This window comes from Mytilus galloprovincialis, chromosome 5 (genome assembly GCF_965363235.1).
Source record: "Mytilus galloprovincialis chromosome 5, xbMytGall1.hap1.1, whole genome shotgun sequence".
NCBI lineage: Eukaryota > Metazoa > Mollusca > Bivalvia > Mytilida > Mytilidae > Mytilus > Mytilus galloprovincialis.
The window spans coordinates 98,023,421-98,036,442 of NC_134842.1; positions in this window are offsets into that span (position 1 = coordinate 98,023,421).

Consider the following 13,022-nt stretch of genomic DNA (forward strand, 5'->3'; position numbering starts at 1 on the left):
TTAAAGGACGTTAAGAGTATTTCGAAATTTAATTTTATTTATATTTTTACTAGTGTGGACACAGAATTCAATTTTTAGTATAAATATATATATATATATATATATACTATATATATATAAGTACGTCTGAGTCAGTGACAACTCTACAACAGATGTATCCATTGGATCGCCATCAATGATGGTGATAAATGGCTGTGTACATTATGTATATACAACTCGTCTAAACATCAACCCAACAATGTTATATATATATATATATTTACAAACATACAAAACATACCATTTGTTGGAAACAAAAGATTCCATTGAGGCCGGTTCAATATTCTCTTCAATTTCAAGTCATCAAGGGTGATGCGGTTTGCATTCAGTTCTGAAGGTAACTGGATTGGCGGAAATTCTTTTTCAAAGTAAGTGCGAACAGCTCTTGGAGAAACCCCTTTTAATAACAAAGCCAACCGTACATAATTCTCTTCTTCTTCTGAAAGTGGTGCCATCTTTTAAAATCTTTACTGTTGCACAATAGAAAACTATAACATCTTATCATTACAGCTCATGGCTTCCTAAAAATTGAAAATCTTTATATATAAATAATATATATACATTTATGATATTTCAAAAGAAAAAAAAAGAAAATTTCCCTTTTTATTCAACTTATATACATAAATATATAAATATATATATATATATAATTGGGAGACATACTGACAACACAGAAAGAAAACAACCAAAGTACAAACAACAGCATATAACATAAAACAAGGGTACTAGCAATGCAATACCTGAATGGAAATAGAACAAGGAAAGTTTAATTCCTACCTTCTGATGAAATATTTTTTGAGCATAAACAAGTTGCAGCAGTATTATGACATCAACGGTTTGTGACATCGCAGTTTCTGTGTTCTGGTAAAGTCTACTAGACTTATCCCTCGCTGATCCGCTGAAGAAGAATGACAATGGTTTAGCAAGGCCGATTTGTCAAGAGTAAAAGGAAATTGTGCTCAGAAATTGATGTGTTCTGAAATGGAAAAAAATGTTGTTTGTTTTTTAACATCACTTCACAATTAATAGGCTGATTTGAAAATTTTCACATACTTGCATTTGCTGAATCACTGAGATGAATAACTAGGCATAGTTTTAGTTATACACGAGTAATGTGCCCAGACTGTCACGAGACTTTGGCTCAATAATGGATGACTGGGAGTTAAATAGATTAGCTTCTGCATCTGACATGTCTGATAAATCCATATCATTGGAATGTGTTTTTTCCGAAATATATTAAAATGTATAAAATCGTCAATACCTCTCTCTCTCTCTCTATTTTCATATATATCTAGATTTTTTTGTGCATCCATGCAAGTGTGTCCACACCAGCCTAGTGTATATACATTTGTACATGTATATATTTATCAAAATTTCATAGACCTTATGTCTAGATATAGTCCATTCCTTCACATCAGCCTTTGAATACCATGTTTATATATTTATCCACAGAAAAACTTTTTCACTGCTATGAATATTGATGTAGGCGCGAAACAATTACATACAGTCATACTCCAGCGTAAGTTATACAATTATTTTAGTAAAACATTTACTACTTTTTAGCACACTTTTATACTGATGCAAATACATTGACATGTACTAATACAAATGTATTTATTGATTCAGTGGTGATGGTTATAAACACTGAAAACTTTTTAGTTTTGAATCAGGCCTCGACAATAACGCTTGTCCGATTGTCCGGCACAGGCACTTGTTTCTATCCATTGGAAGACCCACTATCAACGTATATTTACAGGCACTTGTTTCTATCCATTGGAAGACCCACTATCAACGTATATTTACAGGCACTTGTTTCTATCCATTGGAAGACCCACTATCAACGTTTATTTACAGGCACTTGTTTCTATCCATTGAAACACCCACTATCAACGTATATTTACAGGCACTTGTTTCTGTCCATTGGAAGACCCACTATCAACGTATATTTACTCGTAAATATACGTTGATAGTGGGTTTTCCAATGGATAAAAAAGTGCCTTTGTTGTCCGGTACCAGAGGGAAAAAATGTCGGACAAGTAAAAGCTATATCAAGCTTGTCCGACGGGACAAGTAAAATTATTCTGCAAAAATAAATTTAATCCAACTTTGATGAACAAAGCAGTTATCATGATTTTAAACAAAAAACTAGAAAAAGAAGATAAAAACAATAAATTTGACATGTTTACTTGCAAAAGGTGTAACACCACTAATTCGGGCCCGGCCAGAAAGTAGTACATATTTAACGCAAAATAGTTCCTACGCATGAGTGTATAAAATGTCGAATTTTAGGTATTTTTGGCATCAAAATGAAAGCTGAAGGACTGGTGATCATTGTAGAACACTTTTGGACTTTTAATTTTAAATATTAAAAAAACTGCACCAAATTTTAAAAAGAGGGTACATTTGGTCTGTTTGTCAGATCTGAAGTACCTGTTTTGGTACATCCGAAGTTCCGGGAACTAGTTTTTTCTTATATGTCATTAAAGGTAGGTTGATTTTTTCAGTAAAAGACACCATAAAGTGTTGCTTTGACATGCAAAGATTGCCACTTTATTTGAACTTAAAATGAAAGAGGTGTGCCTGGTTGAAATGGAGGAATTTAACATAGAAAGTAATGGGACCATGAATTAGTGGTGTACTTCCAAAACGATCATTTTAAACTGGTTCTTTGTCAGGTACTTTTTTATAGGTAAAAGGCATAGTATTCTTGGAAACCAGTTTTATTGATCCGAATCAGCGATGCGCTTTGTAGAAAAGGTAACTTTACAACACAGTTCGTCACCAGCTCGGAAACGATTCGGCTCCAAGTTTAATAGACAGTTTGGCACCGTAGAAGACATATTTAATAGACATGATTAAGGTAGCACTCCACAGTTAGAAAATAAAATTAAAAATGAACCACAAAATGTTTCATCCTCTCCTATTCCTGGATTTCTAATACATTAACCTTACTGTTTGTGTTGTACATGTGCATATGTATGTAATCAGTATCTTCCATAGATTTGATTTTCAAAAGTTAAAAGGGTGAACTATAATTCCTTTAATATGTACCCATGGCAATAATCTGCATTTATTTACAATAAAACATTACATAATACTAATGGTCATATAAACCCAATAGGAAGGCTATTTTCATCCTCAGCTATCCAGAAATGAATTTATTCCACACTAGCTCTCATCTTTGAAAAATCCACAGGGGCCAAAATGCGAAACTACACACCAGTTCGGAAATGATTCGGCTCCAAGTTTAATAGACAGTTTGGCACCGTAGAAGACCTATTTAATAGACATGATTAATAGACAGTTTGGCTTCGCAGGAGACATTACGGGACCAAGACAAATCAGTACCTCGTTTTCCTACCTTATTTTGTTGCTTTATAATAAATACCATACCAGTATTTTTTTAACAAAAATATTTTTTGAATAAAAATGAAGAAATTATTTACAATAAAATTCACAAAATCATATTTGATTATATGTAGAAAGAAACAATACTTGCAATACGGTGACCTATAGTTGTTAATTTCTGTGTCATTTGGTCTTTTGCAGAGAGTTGTCTCATTGGCAATCATACATCATCTTCTTTTTTTATTGATTGCATTTGAATAATCGTGTTTTCAACTTCAACAACCAGGATACAAATCCAATGAGTGTACATTGACAGGCCTTTCAGACGGTGCCTCATGTGCAGAGTCTGATGAGACTTTCGCATTGATGAAAACTAGAACCTAAGCTCAGTGACATGACTAGATTCAGTTGTTCTTGACTCATATTTTTAAAAAGTATTTCAAAAGATAGAAATCAAATTCTGTTCTATTGTTTTAATTCATATTGTTCCTTGAATCAACTTAAAATGCAAAAAATTCGTAAGGGTTCCACGGAACCCAGTGTCTCGCCTACTTTTGCTGTTAATCGCAGACTCAACAAAAATGAGGAAAAACATCAATAAAAATTTCCCTCTCGATACTGTCTTTTGATTGAAAGAAGCTTCCAAGTTTGGTAAAAAAATCCAGGATAGTTTATGAATCTAATAAATGTTTTATAAACTTTAACTGCAGACTGTATGTAATGTTAACTGGAAGAAAAACTAAGTCCATTTATAAGTAAAATACGGAAAAAGTGATTTTTTTTTTTACAAAATTTACTTCTGAATAATATCTTATGATCATAAACAAGCTTTTGTCTAAGTTTGATAGAAACCCAGGATAGTTTAAGAACATTATAAAAATTTTAAAAACTTAAACCACAGAGTGAATGTTTTGTTTCTGGCAAAAAAACTAAGTCCATTTATAAGTAAAATACGGAAAAGTGGAAATTTATTTTTACAAAATTTTCTTCTTGATACTATCTTATGATCATAAACAAGCTTCTGTCCAAGTTTGGTACAAATCAAGGATAGTTTATGAAAGTTATTAAAATTTTAAAAACTTTAACCACAGAGTGAATGTAATGTTTCCTTGCAGAAAAACTAAGTCCATTTATAAGTAAAATACGGAAAAGTGGAAATTTATTTTTACAAAATTTTCTTCTTGATACTATCTTATGATCATAAACAAGCTTCTGTCCAAGTTTGGTACAAATCAAGGATAGTTTATGAAAGTTATTAAAATTTTAAAAACTTTAACCACAGAGTGAATGTAATGTTTCCTCGCAGAAAAACTAAGTCCAATTATAATTAAAATACGGAAAAAATGGAATTTTATTTTTACAAAATTTACTTCTGGATAATTTCTAATGATCATAAACAAGCTTCTGTCCAAGTTTGGTAGAAATTCAGTATAGTTTAAGAAAGTTATTAAAATTTCAAAAACTTTAACCACAGAGTGAATATTTGTGGACGCCGCCGACGACGACGACGCCGACGACGACGGAATGTAGGATCGCTTAGTCTCGCTTTTTCGACTAAAGTCGAAGGCTCGACAAAAAGGTTATTATTAAGATTTTTTTTTTGACAAGTTACAATTTCATTCGGACAAGTAAGTTTTGGGTTGTACTTGTCCTACTGGACAAGTTGAAAAAAAAGTTATTGTAGAGGCCTATTAGACATGTATTTCTTCACCTGTTAACTAAAATAAGGTGGAAGTTTGTTCTTTTTTGAAGAGAGAGGCACTCAGGATGTTTTTATTTGTGCATGTAGTACTAGTGACATCTACTTATACTTGCTTTTTACTTAACTATTTATATCAGAAATTTGTATTTGAGTTTTATATACATGTGCATAGACATATTATATAATTAATTGACATGTCTACTTTTAGGACCTCCGATCAATGCAGTTAGGCATGTTTATTTTTGGTGTTCAAGAATTATATCTATGGATTGAGCTCTCTGTCTAAGTGTATTATTAAAGTGCTTTGCATTAAGCTCAGTTCATTGTTATGCCAATGCATTCATTCTGATATAAACAACTAAGGTAAGATCGTTGAAATTGTCACCACCAGGAATTATTGAAGCAGCATCCACAGAGCATGAATAGTTTAAGATAGATTTAATTATTTTATATACATTTGAAACAAACACTTTGCATCCAGATAGCCAAATAAAAAAAGTACATTGAAATATACCAAACGTTACTACCTGGAATATGATGCTAGGTGGTTTTGTCACCTTTTTAACCATTTGCACTATCTACTGAAGAAGCCTGCGTACAACTGGTCATTCATTCATACATATGGATTAAACGCATAAGGCTAACTAGACAATACCCGCGACATCGCAGTTCCTTGACTGAATTAAAGAACCTACACCTTAGTTTTAGCCTGGATTTTTAGAATTCGTATGGTCATTTGGTAAAGTCACGCTGATTATAAGGTGCACAGTTATTCCCTGTATAATGACGAAGTTCAGGTGTGATTATTACCCGTGTTTATAGCAAAACAAAATACACCGTTTGGTTGTGCGCCTGACATGTCTACTTTTAGGACCTCCGATCAATGCAGTTAGGCATGTTTATTTTTGGTGTTCAAGAATTATATCTATGGATTGAGCTCTCTGTCTAAGTGTATTATTAAAGTGCTTTGCATTAAGCTCAGTTCATTGTTATGCCAATGCATTCATTCTGATATAAACAACTAAGGTAAGATCGTTGAAATTGTCACCACCAGGAATTATTGAAGCAGCATCCACAGAGCATGAATAGTTTAAGATAGATTTAATTATTTTATATACATTTGAAACAAACACTTTGCATCCAGATAGCCAAATAAAAAAAGTACATTGAAATATACCAAACGTTACTACCTGGAATATGATGCTAGGTGGTTTTGTCACCTTTTTAACCATTTGCACTATCTACTGAAGAAGCCTGCGTACAACTGGTCATTCATTCATACATATGGATTAAACGCATAAGGCTAACTAGACAATACCCGCGACATCGCAGTTCCTTGACTGAATTAAAGAACCTACACCTTAGTTTTAGCCTGGATTTTTAGAATTCGTATGGTCATTTGGTAAAGTCACGCTGATTATAAGGTGCACAGTTATTCCCTGTATAATGACGAAGTTCAGGTGTGATTATTACCCGTGTTTATAGCAAAACAAAATACACCGTTTGGTTGTGCGCCTGACAGAGGCGGAATGTACAGATTATGTAACAGGGATCAGGTAATTTTGTGACATATACTATTCGGTATCGGATTCGACCCGCATTTTTTTAATTATTAGTAATATTAATTATGTGAAAAACAAAAGGGCGTGAATGGTGTAATTTTAAATCTGCACCATTGTTCTATATTATTTATATATAAATTTAAAACCTGTGGGCAGTACGTCGACTGAGCATGCGCGAAAGCGTATAAAATGCGGATTTAGGGGGCAGGGGACCCGGGCCCCCCTTTTGTGGGAAAAAAATTGGTTGATTATATAGGGAATCACTGAAGCATGACTGGAGCGGGCCCCCTCTTAGGCAGTCAGTGGACCCCACTTATGAAAATTTCTCGATTCGCCACAGTATAAGATACGGATCGATAACGGTCTCCAAATTTAGATATTGTCTCAAAAATTGGCATTTTCTGTGGAAAAAAAAATGTTTCAAAAACAAATTTAGGAAGTACAAAATATTACATTTATACGTCATATCAAAAATATTTCCGACTTTGTATGGTTTCAGAGGAGTTGCGGCTCAATGAAATATGTCTCTTCCTTTAGAAGTATAGAAGTGACAGTTCCTAAATTATCAATCATTGTTCAACTTTTATCATTCATTCGTTTTTTCTGAATTTGTGTTGATGTTAATTGACGGATTACAGCACTGTTTATTTTTATACCATGGCCACAACAAAACTGCATCCTACAAGTTTCATTTATATTTCTATCCACATAACAAAAACTTGAAACAAGAATAATTCTGCATAAACCTTATTCATATTTTTTATAGTCTAAACTATTTAGAGAAATTAAGAATCATAAACAAATAAACTGGATATACCATGTTATTAAAATTATTTCATTCTGGTAAATTTGTCTTTTATTATGTTTATATAACTTCAATCAAAGATTCAAAGATAAAGAAAATTTCAAAGAAAGAATTAAAATATATATGTAATATTACAGAAGTGTACTTTCTTGCTCATCTAGCCCCATGTGCATGCCAGGTATTATCATCACTTAAAACTATTAGACGTCTTCTAAGAAACAATATTGAACATGTAAAGGGAATCTTTTACTAATGATACTGGGATGATCCTTGATTACAGTGTTCCAAGTAAGAAATGCCCACCACAATGGACATAATTAATCATAATAATCATACGAGAAGAACATACATACAGGTTTTCATAAACCATCTTGCATATCAAAATCAAATACAATGTAGAAATGCAGCTTCCTCTACTAATTTTTAGTATTTTTTTTATCCAAAAGCAAGGTAGTGGAACTCATTTTAACAGAATTATTTGGTAATCCATATATTGTGTACATAAAAGTGTCTCCTCCAAGATAATCTTGAACATAAAACCCAAATATTGAATAAAAAAAAAAAAGACAAAAAAACACTTCACATTTTTAGTGTTTGGTACTTGTCTGATATTGAGGATGGCTGTCACTGTGGAACACTATGGAGGAGAAACGGTGTTTTTTTACCAGAAAACACCGTCAAACATTCAAAAATATTATCCACATTGATTTGTGTCCACATTTGTATATATAAAATATTTTATTAGTGATTTTATTTCCGGTTAATTACATCTTAAACTTCAGGGAGATGTTTATTGAAGCAGTCTTAGGATTATAACGTGCCCCAAGACAAACTTAGGACATATGAGCCAGTCCATGCGAAAAGGTACAAAAAGTCCTTTTGATAAACTTTACAGGACAAGTTATCAAAGTTTGTTATAATATTTTTGAAAAAAGGTTTTATCCGAAAAATATTACATTAATGTAAACATTCATAAGATTGTCAATTCTATCCCGAATTAGTCAATTAAAACAGCAAAAGACGTAGAAATATATGAACTTTTGGTATTTGAGCAAGTGTAAAATCATTTGTTCCCCGGACTAATGCTATACCGACCAGAAACTTAAAATTTACGACACTAAACAGACAAAAGTCGATGATTTTCTTCCGTTTTACCGGTTTAAGGAAAGTAAGACAACATTAAAACATGAGGGAAAATACAAAAACTATGACCTCTTGTGTTTTAGAAATTGAAATTTAAGTTAAGTTATTTAATATTATATAAATTGACTATAGTTGCACGGGATAAGTTAAGTTAAGTTAAGATATCTAATATTATATAAATTGACTGTAGTTGCACGGGATAAGTTAAGTTAAGTTAATTATTTAATATTATATAAATTGACTGTAGTTGCACGGGATAAGTTAAGTTATTTAATATTATATAAATTGACTGTAGTTGCACGGGATTCGAACTGTTACCCAGTCTGACTGCATTGATATCAGCATCGTAAGCGAGAGCGTTATCCCCACTGCTACCGGAGTTAATATTAGTAATTGGCAAATCAAGCCATTTAAACTGTACTTTGAAAATGATTTAAATATATGAAATAATTCATTAAAAATCATGATAAAACTAAAAAGGGGGGTCTCAACACTTGCAGGTGCGTGTAGCTCACAGCTTAAGGATATGAGGAAAAGTAAATGTGTTTTATAAATCACAAGTCTACTACCAAAGATTATGCACACTTTTTAGAATTTCGTAAAATTTTCGTTTTTGTACCTTTTCGCATGGACTGGCTCATATCTTAGTCCTATTGGGTAAACAAAAAAGTCGCAATTTAGAAAAGTCCTTAGAAATTGTCCTATCTATAATATTCCAAATTTCATACGTTGATAGTTTGTTTAATTCTAATATAAAACGTAATTATGTATTTTTGAATTATCAGTTGTGTCATAGAGTTTAAATGTACATTTATAGTATCAAAATTAATTATTACGTTTAATTTAAAACTCATAATTATTTTCTTATCATTATTTTTTTTTTTAAATCATAGTAATTGGTTAAATTTGATACACTATTTCAATCTTTTCATTTGCTATTTTCTTTTACGTCAATACTTAGGACAGCGCTTATGACATCCTAGCTAAGATAATCCTACGATAGCTTGGATGTGCATGATGAGACAGATGTCGTAAGTCTGTCCTAACTTTATCATAATTTCTGTGCGAAGAGTATCTAATAGAACCGATCTTAGGACAGTTTCGATAAACAGGCCACAGTTATCATAATGTTATTGTGTACACGGCCGACACTCGGCTAACCGAGAGTTTGGTCGGTTAATCTATATTGAGTATGCGGCTATATCGGCGGTTGGTCTGTTTATCGGGTTGGTTATACGTCTGTTAAGAGTAAAACTCACAATTTAATGTTAAACTCTTTTAAATATACAGATTTTTGCCATATTATGAGAACCACATCAAAAAAAGAAAAGTGTCTGACAAAATGATATCTATCATAGAACATTTTCCACCAGTAAAAAAAATGCATAACCTGCGCAGTTTTAAGTAAAACGAAAAGGCGTCTCGCAAGTATGTGGTTTTTATGCTTGTACGCATAGCAATATATTGGATAAAAAGCTAAAACACATTTTTATATATGATTTAAAGGACACAAAATAGTACTTTGGTTCTAAAAAAATAATTGTCATTGATAAATATTTCATAATTGTTATATAAGTTGAATAATACCACATTTTAATGAATCATATTAGGGGAATACAGTCTGTTAATGGGTTGGACAATTTAAATCGTGTCAGTTAAGAGTTATTTAGCCACGACAATAGTCTTACTACCTTTAGTTTATATTTTCACATTGAAAAAAATGAGATGTACTTGTGACGAAAAAATTACAATACGGTGCAACAGTATCCTTATAGAAAGAGAACTTTTATTTTAATTTTCTTCTTTGCATTTCATTGAAGGGTGTGTCACTTCAATATAGCGTTATATGGACTGATTGGCCGCTCGAATTCACACGAATTTATTATTTACGCCAAGTTATCAATCAGCCTTATTTTTTTTGTCTGTTCAAAGTCTGTAACATCTATGAATCTGTCATGTGTTGCAATGCAGCTGGTTAAATTTCATGCGTTTTCTTTGAAATACTAAGGCTTTTCTACCTCAGGAATAGATTACCTTATGCCGGCGTCACACATTGGCGTATAGACCGGCGTGCACCAAACGTACAGAGAAAATTGACAAAGTCGGTATACGTTAGTTGCATGCCATAGGAACGCTTAGCAATCGTTCAAAGCACGTTGCATAAGTTTGTAGTACGTCGAAATACAAAGGTAAAATTGAGAAAGGAAATGGGGAATGTTTCAAAGCGACAACAACCCGACCATAGAGCAGGCCAAGGCCACCAATGGGTCTTCAATGTAGAGAGAAACTCCCGCACCCGTAGGCGTCCTTCAGCTGGCCCCTTAAAAATATGTATACTAGATCACACAAGACTAACAAAGGCCAGAGGCTCCTGACTTGGGACAGGTGCAAAATTGCGGCGGGGATAAACATGTTTATGAGATAATCAACCATCCCCCTATTCCCCTAGCCAATGAAGGAAAGTAAATACGCTTGATGAACGCTACAATCCCAGGAAATTGTATGCAGCATAAAAAAACATACAACATACGCCAACATACGTTTCTAGTACGCCAAATACACGCTTAAAGCTCGTTTTGCACACGTTACAAATATGATTGACAGGTTAAATGCATCCAAAATTACTAGCGTATTGGCAGCGTAAATGATTTTGAACACGCCAGTGCTATACGCTGATGTGTGACGCCGGTATTAGTTGTGTTTCCTCAATGCTTTTCAACTTCGTATTTTATTTGGCCTTTTAAAAAAAAATTTCGTCTCTGATGAGTTTTTCGTAGACGAAACGCGTGTCTGGCGTAAATATAAGAAGTAAATATAAAATTTCAATCCTGGTATCTATGAGGAGTTTATTTCCGGTATGTATTGTCTTTTGAAATTAATATTACTTTGATATTACACTTTTTGAAACCATTTCTATCAATTTTCAGATTCCATTGTCTAAACTTATATTTCATTGTTCATGTGTTGTTTCCATATATTGTAGCCACTAATCTTGAGTCGATCCCTTTATTCAGATAACACCCCATATAGCAATTAAATTATGCTTGTAATGTCATTCATTACTCTTAACAGACCAATTAACAGACCGAATTTTATACATCCGACCCATTAACAGACCACATTTTTATCAAAAATTGATTTATGTCACCAAAATACAGTTTTTCGTGTAGATTTTTTACATATTGATGTTAATATGGTAAACAAACATAATGCCTGTCTTTTTTCGATGTTCAAAATATTGCATGCAAGTAAACTCAACCAACTTGTCATTTTTGTGTACATTTTGTGTGTGTAAAATGTGTATAAATTTACTGATGAGTAACTCGCCTTTTCATTTTATAGATCGTTTATTGAAGCTAGAAAAAAATAATTACACCACTGGATTCAGTACTCCAAATCGTTTTGTCAGACATGAATAGTTTTTATGATATGCATATAATTAAAAAGTTATACAATGAAACATACTGATCTTGCAATGATTTTCTCGATAACACCTGATTAACAGACTTTAGCCAACCCGATTAACAGACCAACCGCCGATATAGCCACATACTCAATATAGATTAACCGACCAAACTCTCGGTTAGCCGAGTGTCGGCCGTGGTGTAACAAATATATTTTTATTTAAATGAATAAATGACTTTTATTTACTCGCACTTAATGCCTGCACACAGTTTTCAGGATTTATGCTTGAATACTAGGATTTAAGACTAATGCCTAACATCGTTTGAATGTGACCTACCGAATTAGACTATTTACCGGATTTGTTATAACATGAGCAACACGACGGGTGCCACATGTGGAGAAGGATCTGCTTACCCTTCCGGAGCACCTGAGATCATCCTAGTTTTTGGTGGGGTTCGTGTTGCTTATTCTTTAGTTTTCTCTGTTGTGTCATGTGTGCTATTGTTTGTCTTTTTGACTTTCATTAATATATTTATCAAAGGTACCAGGATTATAATTTAGTAAGCCAGACGCACGTTTCGTCTACATAAGACTCATCAGTGACGCTCATTTCAAAATATTTATAAAGCCAAACAAGTACAAAATTGTAGAGCATTGAGGATCAAAAATTTCAAAAAGTTGTGCCAAATACGGCTAAGATAATATATGCCTTGGATAAGAAAATCCTTAATTTTTCGTTAAATTCAAAGTTTTGTAAACAGGAAAATTATAAAAATGACCACACTATTGATATTCATGTCAACACCGAAATGTTGACTCAGTGGTGTAGATAGTTATCAAAGGTACCAGGATTATAATTTAGTACGCCAGACGCGCGTTTCGTCTACATTAGACTCACCAGTAACGCTCAGTGGTGTAAATAGTTATCAAAACATAAAATATAACAATCAATCTCAATACAATAGTTGAATAATCAAATAATCTGTGTTAAGTACGCTTAAATAGTAATAAATATCAA